At 37.4% G+C, this 8,771-nt stretch overlaps 1 pseudogene; it reads left to right on the top strand.

Moving 5' to 3' along the window:
- The first annotated feature begins 1,486 nt into the window (after nt 1-1,486).
- On the top strand, nt 1,487-6,944 carry LOC107091349 (annotated as a pseudogene).
- Nucleotides 6,945-8,771: the final 1,827 nt, after the last annotated feature.

Here is an 8,771-nt window from a genome sequence, read left to right as displayed (position 1 = left end):
CATCATGCTACCACGAGTGTGAAAGCACCACCAACATTCAAAAGTGTCAAAAACATCAGCTAGAATGCATAAGTGGTCTGTGCCACCCACCTGCAGAACTAGTCCTTTATTGATTGTGTCTTGCTAATTGCCAATCATTTCCCCATCTTTTCTATTCCATTTGCACTGCAGCATATGAGATTATCAATCAATGTAACTTCCTAAGTGGACAGTTTGATTTCACTGAATTTTTATTTGATTGAAGTTATATTGTGTTGTTTACATGTTCTCCTTATTATTTTTGAGCAGTATAATACTTTCATATTTGTTGTATTAGATTAAACAACTGCTAATAGTACACCACTTGGTACAAATGCTACTTCTTGAAAAACAACAGTTCAAATAACATCTATATAAAAAATATCTTTAAAATGCAACGCAATGTGAGAAAGAAGAAAATAATATAACAGGTGTACCGGGAGACTTTGAGAGAACCGTTAGTATACCCTTGTGTGGCTGCAGCCCCTCACCTCATTAACTCATAGTCTGTAAGCAAATGAAGATTGACTTCATCCTGGTCAGGAGAGCACAGCGGAAAATTAATGCTGCATTAAAGAAAGTAAAATGTAGGTTCACCTTCTGTTCCTTTGCCAGCTAGAAAGGGCAGAAATGAGAAAGGTCTTTTAGTGGAATTAATTAAAAATCCTTCAAACTCTGTACCTTATAAACTCAATTACAGGTAATTCTTCATTTCTTGTCAGTAATGGGATGCACATTAATACAATGTGTGAGCTCTGTTGAATCTAGGTGAAATATTTTTCACTGAAGCTATAGGCCTAAATTCCCTAGACTTTCCATTTTCCTCATCGCAATATATGTTAAATTAATTTCTGCAATTCTAAACTATTCATTTTGAATTTTATAGCAGCAATGCTCTCAAAAGAAATGTTTCCTTTTCGTACATCCTGCTGTTTTGCTTTAATTCTGATTCAAATGACGTGACTTAGTTTTGTTCAGTCTAATTTCTCAAACAGTTAATCACTATCTTAATTCTTCAATTAAAAAAAAATAAAACTTCTGTGCGTATGCAGCAGAGCAAAGTTCATCGTGACGCGTATGACCTCATCCTACCAGTACGTCACCGTGCGTCGTATTTTCTATTTTTACTCCAGAAAGCTTTGTTTTGAGTCTGGGTGCTCCCGCAGTGTGATACACATCAGGACTGCAGGGAACCTATAAAGGATTCAGTCAGACAAGCTGAAAGCTATGCCTGATTACTCCTCCGTTTCCAATTTGACTATCATTATGCGCAATTACGCAACGCAGACATTAAATGTGATTTTAAAGTGATGTTATGGGAGGAAACCACCGCAGTCCATGAGGATGAAAAACCCTCAAGTCTGACCCCTTTCATGGAAAACAAATATAATATAACAGAAAGTTAATAGGTCTGAAAGTGATCTGCTAGAGACATTTAGGTCTTGGGGACGGTAAGCATGATTTGGACTCCAAACCGTCGTGACTTGTGAGGGTTTGTGGATGCGCTCTTTCCAAGTCTGGATATTCATGCGGAGGCACCATGGATGCGGCGAACATTCTGATTTCTTTGCTGATTTTGGGGATTATCTTCGTCTCGCTGCTCTTCAACGTCGTCGTGTTGATCTGCTTTCTTTACAACCCGGAGATCCGCAAACAGGTGCCCGGCCTCTTTATTCTGAACTTGACGTTCTGCAACCTGTTGCAGAGCGTATCCAACATGCCTCTAACTCTGGTGGGGATCTTCACTTCTGGGCACCTCGGAGGAAGCGGCTTCTGTCAGATCGTGGCTTTCCTTGACACTTTCCTCACCACGAACTCAATGCTCAGCATGGCAGCACTCAGCATCGATAGATGGGTGGCGGTGGTGTTCCCTCTAAGCTACCACTCGCGGATACGCCACCGCGATGCGGTGATAGTGCTGGGATACACCTGGATGCACTCTCTGTGCTTCTCCACTGTAGCCATCTGCCGCTCCTGGCTCGGTTACAGCCACCTTTACGCATCATGCACCCTGTGCAGCATCCGAGCGAGAGCAGCTGGGAAGCAGTTCATCGTTTTTACTTTGGCTTTTCATTGTCTCACCTTCCTCCTCACTCTGATCGTCATGTGTGTAACTTATCTGAAAGTGTTGAAAGTTGCAAGGTCTCACTGCAAGCGCATCGACGTGATCACGATGCAGACACTGGTGCTGCTGGTGGATATTCACCCAAGGTAAGCAATCATGACACGGATAAAACTATCTGTCTATCTATCTATCTATCTATCTGTCTGTCTGTCTGTCTGTCTGTCTGTCTGTCTGTCTGTCTGTCCGTCCGTCCGTCCGTCCGTCCGTCCGTCCATCCATCCGACTAACAAAAAAGAGACATGGAAAGTTGATCTCTTTTAAACATCTTTGGGCTGTTTGAGGTGCAATATCAACGTTTTTTTTTGTGTTTTACACTTTTACTCTTTCCAAAACAAATGTATAATCTGTGCAGTAGTTTGACTTGTTGTTTAAATGCTTGGAAAATTCTCTTTATGTGTTTTTACAGATCTAGCTTAGTTTACAAAGGCAAGATTTTGAACTAAAGTAACAAGACAGCAAAGGACAGCCATGTCCATTTAAAATAATGTCAAAAAAGAAAAAAGTCATTTAATTTAGAAGAAATTGGTAAAATAAGAAATTATAACTTTGCGACCCACACTGCCATATATCCAAATCACCCAATATAAATTTTAATTAAATCATATCTGTCAGCCACATCTACCAAAGCTGGTGGATTCAGGTCATAATGTAAGTCTGCATTTCAGTTTGTGTGCAGGTTAATAAATCATATGCTGTAGAGTCCATTTGAATTGCAGAACAGAATATACAATATAAACTGATAGAAATATATTAAAATCTAGAGATAAAATGTGTATGTGTTCACGATAAATTTTGATTCATAATTAAAGCTACAGTGTGTAATAATTACAGGTATATACTGTACAGTCAGAAATGTAATATATTATACATAACTATGTTATTTATCATCATCTACGAGCTCAGCCTCTTAACCTTAATATTTGCGTTGCCTTAGAATTCGTTATATATAATTACATAGGAGCGGGTCTCGCAGCATTGGAGGCAGACATCTTTGCGCTACAGCAGCGCAGAGCCAACAAACTAGCGATTGCTAGATCGCCCATTATGCTCGAAAGTAACTACGGCAAGTTGAGAGAGATGAACTGAGACGGTACTGAACAATAGATGGCAGTATTAAAATCATCTATGTAAACAAACCTCATCACTTGAGAAGGTAGGTGATGCGGACGTCGTGGAAGACATTTTGTCCCGTAACGCTCGCCGTACTGTTGGGGGGGAGAAGCGGTGGGGGGGAAGATGTTCATGTTGCTGCGGTCTGCAGTCTGGACGTTAGATGTCGCTGAAAATTACACACTGTAGCTTTAATCAAATTATAGTTACAGCTGAGTGTAAAGCCCATAACTGTAAAGTTTCTTTAGGGAAAATGTGCCAGTAATTAAAATTCTGTGTTTTCCTTTTTTGACTCACAGGATATGAACAACCAGGAGAGTCAATGAAAAAGAAAAACAGTCTACCTAAGTGTATCGATAAAGTTACCTTGTACCTTGCACAATTAGAAATCTAATTTCATTTTGTGAACCAAGTATGGCAGTCTAACCAATGAGAGAGCTTGTTACATCTGAGGAGCAACTGTAATTGGTTTAACTTGCTTTCAGTGTGCTTAGGCACCAGAAAGGTCATGGGGCAGGTCAAGTAAAGGACAACAAAATTGCAAAAATAATTTCAAAATTAAATTACAAGATAAAAAAGAAAATTAAAATGGAATAAGGAATTAGCTTTTTAAATGTTATAATCACTTTCATAATAATAAATACACTCTCAAACTGCAGTATATTCTAATGGACTTATAAATGAAACTTAAAATCTTCGTTGATGATTCAATTTAAAGTGTACAATTAGAAAATACCTTTTGAATTAGATTTTCAGTTGTATTAAGGCTGATTTATACTTCGAAACTAGGTCCTCTGCGTAGGTGTTGCAGTGAACAAAAAGACGTCCCCGCCCCCTCCGCAGACATTCTGCTGCACCTCTCCCAAATTGTAGGTGACCGCAGACAGTACCGCAGACAGGAGGCCGGCTTGTTTTGGTGCGCAAGAACGCTGGGACCCTTACCCTTTTTCCACCTGGATCCCTGCTCTTTTTCGCCCTCATGTCTCTCCGTTGTCGGACAAACCCGCCCCCACTTCCTCACCGCCTCAGCTGTATCTAGACCCACAGCGTAAAGCGCAGACATCTCTCAAAATTGAGCATAAATCAAAAATGTGTGTGTCAAGCTCACTGCCACACACTGCTGCGGGGAGTATAACCAGCCCTTTATTTTGATGTTAAAATTGAAACTGCTGTTTTTAAGAAATTTCTAGTCCTCCATAACATGTTGCATATCAGTTGACTGAAAATGTCACATGCAGAGTAAAGAGATCCTCTTTGTTCGTGTCCTACCTACATATTTTTCTTTCTCCTTAAAATTCCTCCATCCTGTCTGCATGTCTTTAATCATTGCTTGTGGAGTGGTGACAGTACCTGTGTTGCCTTGGCAGTGTTCGTCAGAAATGCCTGGAGGAGCAGAGGCGAAGAAGGCAGAGAGCCACCAAGAAGATCAGCACATATATTGGCACATTTGTGGTCTGTTTCATGCCTTATGTCATTACAAGGTGAGCTGAGATCCATAATGCTCTGTATACGGGGGTTGATAATGTGACTCTAAAAATATGTTTGCAAGGTGTTTATTGAATACAAATGCTCTTAGAACTAGGATTCATATGAATTTTCTTTTGAAGCACAGAATTTAAAATACATCTCCAGCGAACATGATTAGAGAGAATCTATAAATAAAATTTAAAAAGTTCCTTTTTCAGAGAAATAAGCTAAAAGAAGGTACATTTCCTGGCTGCTGCTTGAGTTATAGTCAATTGAGTAATTAGTTTCACTGCTGCCTTTGTCAACCAGTGACATCTGAAGCATCTGCTACCTCATCTTCATTATGTCACACTTCATAGTAGATAAGAAAAATGATGATAATTACTACTGCTTGTCATTAGGCCCGTTTATAAACAGTGAAGCAGTGGGGTTGACCATTTCTAATTGCGTTGACTGAAAAAATCTGATTTTGATCATCAATGACTCAAGGTAAAACATGTTGTGAACTATCAAGGTGAAGCAATAATGCAGTACACTTCTTGCAGTTCTTCTTGTCTGTTTCTTCTTCAGTAATTCGCCTCTCAAACTGTAGCATGTGTTGCAAAAGTGTTTATACCCTTAAACCTTCCTACACTCTACCATGTTGCGACCTCAAACTTTACTTTAATAAGGTTTTGTTGTGAAACAGAAAGTTGGTGATACGTGCCTTTAGTTGGTATATTTTTTACAAAACAAATCTGTCCATCCTTTCAACAAAATCATACATACATTTTTCATGTATGGTAAAGTTTGATTTTTGCAGAATAGAAACCCTTTGTCTGTTTTGTTTGCTGTATCCTCTACATGTTTATGGAAAGATGCAATGGAATTTGTAACTTTTTTACCCTTAGTTCATGCCCAACAGTTGCCTTGTTTTATAGATTTTTCCACTTGAGTTGTTGTTTACTGAAGGTCTCCCCCAGTTAATATGGGTCTTTTAGCTGCTTCTTTTCTTTGCCAACCTTAGCAAAATTAGAAATGTGACAAGGTCCGTCTTTTTTCAAATGAGGGATTGGACATTTTTCTTAGCGATATTTTAAGTTTGGGCTATAGCTTTATAACCTAACCTAGGTATAAACATACATGGCTTTTTTCCTAGTCTTCATGATGCTTGCCCAATGATGATCTGTAATAAACTTCTGAGTCCTTCATAAACCAGTTAATTTATGCTGATTAAACTTTGAATTAGGAATTTTATTTAGGGGGTTACAGGGACTATAGTGGTTAATTACAAATGTATTCCCAAGTACAAAAGTTTTTATCAAAGAACACCTACTCATCTTTTCCCTAAACCTCACAAGTACTTATTTTTCAGTGGTCTCAGGAATGTGTTTATGAAATGACCAATTGCAAAGAGGTCAAAGGGTATGAATACTTACACATGACTTTATGTGACTTTTTTTCCATTTCTTCTTTATTTGCTGTAGAATTGTAGAGCTCTTCTCCCCAGCGCCCATAAATCCTCACTGGGGTATCTTCTCCAAATGTCTGGCCTACAGCAAAGCAGCAAGTGACCCTTTTGTCTACTCACTGCTGCGTCACCAGTACAGGAAGACATGCAACCTGCTGGCCAATAAAGTCCTCAAGAGGAGTCCTCTCAACTCCTCGTCCTTCAGGGTAGAAAACAAAGCTACAACAACTGCAGTTACTCCAACACAACCATCAATTTCCAACCACCAAATAACAAACCCCTCAGCCAATGAAGGCAGGCATATTTAAAAATAAATTGGAAACTCAATATGGCTGATGGACCTACGTGTGATAATGTAGCATTAAAAGAGAACCTCTTAGGCTGGTAATATTCCATATCTATTTTGTTGTCATCTAAAGTCCATAAAATAGTCTCAACAAATGTAACAAAGTTTATCTTTGACACACTTAGCTGCTTATTTGTTTACCAGCTGTTGTTTTTACATCCTTTTTTAATGATAAATTGGTATCATCTCAGTAAAGACATTTTATTTGAGGAGTTTTCAATGCATTGGTTTGTCATGAAATTAATCAGATTATATGGTTGTGACAGAAAATGAATACAAATCAAAGCTGTCTTTCTTATTGGTTGACAGTTGAAATCATACGAGGCTTTATGTAGACACACAAACACAGATGCCTACATATGCACACCCTGAAACTTATGAGCTTTGGGCGAAAGGCATTTATCATATAAACTGCATTTTCAAAATCTAAGGAGCATATTTTTTGGAATAAAATATTTTAGCATGAAGTTTGGTGGAGATGAAGTCATTCCGCCAAAGTCTCGGTCATAGAATGGAATGTGTCGATGTGAGCACAGCTTTGTTCTTTTGAGAATTTCTGCTATCAAGTGATCAGATATTTTATCCACAAAAAAAAAAAAAGTGTACCTGAGTTTATAACTTGTATGTGATGGAAATACATTTACTATTTTTCTTTAGCATTAATTAAATCTACTTAAAATGAAAATAGTGAAGCAAAGAAAACAACTTTCACAGAGGGAAAGAGAGGGTAACCCTATAATTTGCCCATTATTAAGGAGATAATGTCTGCAGGAGCATTTTCTTGTTCCCCCATTGGTTTTTATGTACATTCTGAAAGGAAACTTATTGGTCCTTTGGTTGTATAACTGTGTTGCATTCATTCTTACCTCAATACCCATGTATTATAATGTTAGAGAAAATACTGTCCATAAAATGTGCACTAAAGTGAGGGTCTTGTATTTAAATGCCTATGATTTGTGACTGTAAAGTGTAAATACAAAAGTGCCTTCCCGATTATGAATTATAGTTTAATCAAAACACAATATTGGACCTTTTGGATTCTTTCTCTGTATACTTGTGGTTTGGTTAATTATGATGAATTTTTTTTTTTTTTTTATTTAAGTAATTATTTTGTGATTCATCCTCAGTGTTTTGCTGTTAGAAGACAAAAAAGACTGTTTAGAGGGAGCAAAAAGTGTTCTTGTTAAAAATTTGAAAAGCATTTCAATTAATGTCTTTTCTATTGCAATTAAAACTTCCTACCTAATATTTTTTTCTTTTTTTTGCAAAAGTTCTAGTGCCACACTTATTAGAAACCCTGCTGTCAATGTTCTATACAAAGCTTTTTTTGCCAACAGGAAAGTAATTAGTCTTCTATTTTTAATATTGTATTTGAGAACCTGGGTCTGTAATGGTCATCGACTAAGGCTTGCTTTGTGTCTTTTTATGTTTGTTTGGATGTAAAATCTGGATCTGCACTCTTTTACAAGTTTAAGTGGTGAAGTGAATCTTGACATGCTTTGCTGAGCAAAGCCCAAAATTGTTTGAAGAAAATGTACTTGTAATTAAAAAAGAGTTGTGATTACACTCTAACGGAAGGTTTCACATGATGCAGCACACTTAACACTGGACATGAGGTGCTCTCTCTCTCACATTGCTTTATCAATCTAAAACCCAAAATCTGCACAAGAAGTGCTGAAATTGTTAGCTTTCTTAGCTTTCTTTTTGTTAAGAGAATATTCACAATTTTCAAATTTTAAGAAGTAGGTACAAAAAAATATACTGATCTCTCATGTTAAACTGAAATGATAATCTATTTTATGTTTCTGGCCGAATGTACCACATTTTTATCTAAAATATCCTGGTATTTAAAACATTCTGCATCTACATGCAGTCCAAGAAAGTTCCCACGCCAGTGAGAAGAGACGCAGGCCCACATCATTAAAGATCTTCCACTATAGTTACAAATAAGGTGGGGGAGCTTTTTCATGTTTTTCTGGATCTCGTTAATATCAAATGTTGAACATTTTTTTACACCACATTTAATTTTCTTCTCATCATGTGTGGAACTGAATCTTGTTAGTATTTTTAAATTTTGTCGAGTGGCTGAAATAAAAAGACCTCGCTGTATCTCTCTACCTAGACACCTGGAAAATAGAAAGGATGAAAAGCAGAATTATAATTTTTGGTCACTTAGGTCTCAATGTCTCAGATTAACATTAGGAACATGTGAAAAACAAAAAAAAGAGATTGTTTCCTGTACAGAGCAAGAAGAT

This window comes from Cyprinodon variegatus, unplaced genomic scaffold (genome assembly GCF_000732505.1).
Source record: "Cyprinodon variegatus isolate N-32 unplaced genomic scaffold, C_variegatus-1.0 Scaffold333, whole genome shotgun sequence".
Taxonomy (NCBI): Eukaryota; Metazoa; Chordata; class Actinopteri; order Cyprinodontiformes; family Cyprinodontidae; genus Cyprinodon; species Cyprinodon variegatus.
The sequence above is the reverse complement of the archived record's forward strand: the minus strand, read 5'-3'. Positions and strand labels throughout refer to the sequence as shown.